Source organism: Meles meles, chromosome 8 (genome assembly GCF_922984935.1).
Source record: "Meles meles chromosome 8, mMelMel3.1 paternal haplotype, whole genome shotgun sequence".
Lineage (NCBI taxonomy): Eukaryota > Metazoa > Chordata > Mammalia > Carnivora > Mustelidae > Meles > Meles meles.
In genome coordinates, this window is record NC_060073.1 from 60,318,404 (window position 1) to 60,321,952 (window position 3,549).

The 3,549-nt window shown below is 57.0% G+C and overlaps 1 protein-coding gene across 4 annotated transcripts in view; it reads right to left on the reverse strand.

Moving 5' to 3' along the window:
- The window catches only part of ARAP1 (ArfGAP with RhoGAP domain, ankyrin repeat and PH domain 1), a 61,236-nt gene extending 59,557 nt beyond the window's left edge, over nucleotides 1–1,679 (reverse strand). For 2 of the 4 annotated variants that reach the window (XR_006819934.1, XR_006819935.1), the window contains exon 1: nucleotides 1,432–1,679. The gene's annotated coding sequence lies outside the window, so the exon portion shown is untranslated. The remainder of the gene's footprint in view (nucleotides 1–1,431) is intronic. The other 2 variants (XM_046014740.1, XM_046014743.1) reach the window with 2 other exon arrangements.
- Nucleotides 1,680–3,549: the final 1,870 nt, after the last annotated feature.

Consider the following 3,549-nt stretch of genomic DNA (forward strand, 5'->3'; position numbering starts at 1 on the left):
GCAGAAAAGCATGACTGGAGCCTGAGAGGTGGTGGGGGTGCAGCTGGGCTGATGAAGCCTGGGGGCAGTCTGGGCCCCAGGTGGCCTCTGCCCACTTCCACCTCACCAGTTGTCAGGACTGTGCCTGGAACGACCACCTTGTGCCCGATTCCTGGGAGGAAGTGGTGAATGAGGAGGCAAGGTCCCACAGGCCAGGGTCTAGGCAATCCCCAACCAGCCATGGGACACATGGGGATGGGTTCTTGCTGCACCCTGCCCCAGCTACCCCTTCCAGCCATACCCATCTCCTTTCCATTCTTCAAATATACCACGAAAGTTCCTGCCTTTGCACAAACTGTGCTGTCCTCTGGGGGGTCCTTATCCTTGTTAATTGCCACTTCACTGCCAAGGCCCATTCCAGTCATCTCCTCCTCCCTGGGCCTCTAAAAGTCCCAGTCCCTGATTCTATCTTGGTACCTGTCTGCACTTGTCTTCCAGATTCTGCTGGGATCTTTCTACCCTATAATAAGCTTGCTGGGAGGTCTCCCCCTAACCTGGGCACTCTCCACTCTCCAAAGACAGATATCCTGGGTGCCTCGGTTTGGACCTTGGTGCTCAGAACACAGTCAAATCCTACCTGAGTACCTCCACAAATCTGTACCACCCTGCAGCAACTCCTCCCCCCCACCCTTCTCTGCAACCAAGCCTGGGGATCAAGGAAAGCTCCCAGGACAAGAGCTTTGGATGAGGGAAATGTATATGCCAGACCGTACTGCAATCGCTCCTGATCAGAGTTCCCCAACACCAAAAATCACACTTGGAGATCTTGGACCAAACACCCATCCCATGCCCCCTAGGCTGCACTCCAAGCCTGCTCTCTCCAGCGCCAATAACCCACTCGCAGCTTGACCCCATTCAGTGAACACACACCTCCTCTTTCCAGCAATTGGGCCAGGTAGCTCTTGGGAGGCCATGCCCCCATTTACTGATGGTGAATTGAGGCACAGAGACCGGAAGTCGTCTGCCCAAGGTCACTGGAGCCCCAGGTCCAGGGCATAGGGTCATAGGAAAGTACTGAGCGGTAAGGGTCTCGAGGTCAAGGAGGTGGGAGCCTCCATTTCACAGAAGAGAGCAGCAAGCGCCAGAGGGCGGGCTGGCTTCGGCTCCTGGGAACGTTCAAGCCAAAGGACTAATAGCTGGAAGCCCCCTGACCCGCCGGTTCGCCCTCCTCCCTACCGACTCTGGCCCGATCGCGCATCCTTAGGTGGTGACCCTCATCCCCATCACCACACGGTAGAGCAGACCACAGCCCCGGGAGAAACGCCCGCGGAAGTAGGCGCGGGGCGCACAACCCGCGCGCGGTCTCGGCGTTCCCTTCTGCGAAATGGGGAAACTCCAGTCAACACCGGGTGAAGGGGCGGGGGACGGGGAAGACCCAGCAGTCGCACTTACTTGTTCTGAGCGAAGACTCCACGCGGGGACCCGGGGAGTCAGGGTCCCGGCGCCACCACTGACTCACGCCGCTGTAGTGAACTCGCGGCCGCAGGCTGGCGCGCCCACCCCGCCGGGTGCTTCCGCCTGACCCACGTGACGCCCGGGGGTGGAGAGGGGAGGGCCGGGAAGGGGCAGGGATCCGCCCCCTGCTCCTCCTTGCCTAGTCGCAGTCTTTGAGCCCGCGGGCCTGGCTGGCGTAGCGGACAGGTCTGTCGGTGCGTCTCCCCCGCCCTTCTCGTTGCTTGCCAGTCCGTCTCTGTCTCTTGAAGTTAAGATCTACCTCCAACCTCCCCGCACGCTGAGTCTCCATCTCTTCCTGAGTCTCCCAGCTTCTTGCCACCCTTCTCCTGGTGACCCTACCCCCGGGATGCGGCGGGGGAATGAGCCACACAACATTCCCAGACCTCCCCCCCCCCCATCCCCGTCCCAGCGTCCCAGACCCCCAGGATGGAAAGGGGCGGTTGAAGGCGGGACGACCTGGGTCTCTAACCTTCTCCTCCTGTCCTTCCCCACCTCATTCTCTGAGGATATCCCACTTCCCTCTCGGGGGCCACATCCCCCAGGGGCAGTGTGGTGGGGAAGAGCCCTACACAGTCAAAGGGCTGAGGGATCCCTTGGCAGGAGGCTGCATAGAGCCTGAGGTCCTGGCACCAAGACACCTTCAGTGGCTGAGATTGGTAAAATGTCTGCCCATCCTGCCAGCACATACACAGATAAGGGCCCTGGGTTTGGGAGGAATTCCTGGGTCCTGTGTCCCTGTCACCTCTGAGGCCAGCCAAGTCAAGAGACCCTAATTTCTCTGTGCTTCTATTTCTCCAAATGCCCAGTGGCTATATTTGAAAGAACAGCTCTCACTAGGATGGGGTGCGGGGGTTGGCTCTGAGATTAGGAGTCATTAATCTGAGCACCTAGTACAAATGCCAAGCCCAGTGCCGGGCAATTTATGCCTTTTATCTGAATCCTCATACCTCTCCCTGAAGGCAAAAATCATCACCCCAGGTTAGGGATTAGAATATGAAGCTCCAAGAAGTTCCAGGACTTGTCCAGAGTTACAAAGCCAGTATTGGGCAAGCCTGGGATGGGAACCCAAGTCTTGGAGAGTTGTAGAATCTTCTGCCTACCCTGCACAGTACATCCACCTCACCCCTCTAGAAGAGAGTCAACTCCAAATGGGTTGTATCTTTCCAGGAGAGGAGGAGAGGGCCAAACCTTAGAGAGAACTTCCCAGCCCCAAATTCATATGGGGTGCAAAAACACTAAGGAGGGCCAGAGCACAGAGCTCTCGCCCTCCCAACCTGATAGCAGGGGTGTCCCTTAGGTGGCAGAGGGTACCTGGAGGTCACTGAGAACAGGTGAGATTCAGGCACCTCTCTAAATCTCAAAGCTTAGACTTGAAAGCAGCCAGGTGGAACACAGGACCAGGGGACAGGCATCTGACCACTTGCAGAGGACTGTGAGCCCTACCTTTTCTGGTAACATAGGCCTGAGGTCTTCAAAGTGACGTAGGGAAGTCTCCACTCACAGAACCTGGTCCCTCCACTGCACTGAAGTCTGATGACCCTCATCTCAACCCCCAACCTTCCTCCTCCAGAACATATTGCCCCCAATCTTCATTCTGAGGCCCACAGCCATGTGGTCTGAGACCCAGGAACCTCTCTGCCTTCCTTCTGTGACGACTGGAGAGTGTCAGACCCTCTACTTCCACAGCTTGTACCAGTGGGGCCTTAGGCTGAAGGTCACATGGAAGAACCTCACCCTCTGACCCCTGACCCCGGGCCAGACTTACTTCTCTCAGAGCCCTGAAAAGTAGCGGAAGAGCCTAAAGCAAACAGGCAACAAGGACAGGCCAGCGGATTAGTGAACTAATGAACAGATACAGAAGAGAATACACTATGGAACAACCTCACGTACACCATCAGCCGCACTTGGGGAAAGGAGGGGTTGCCTGAAGGGATTAAGGCCAGGTGATCAATAATGAAATTCACAAAATGAGCTCTAGAACAAGGGGATTAAGGGCTGCCTCGGTCGGTGGTCGGGCCCCAGGGTGGTGGGAAGCAGGCACAGCGACGAACCAGC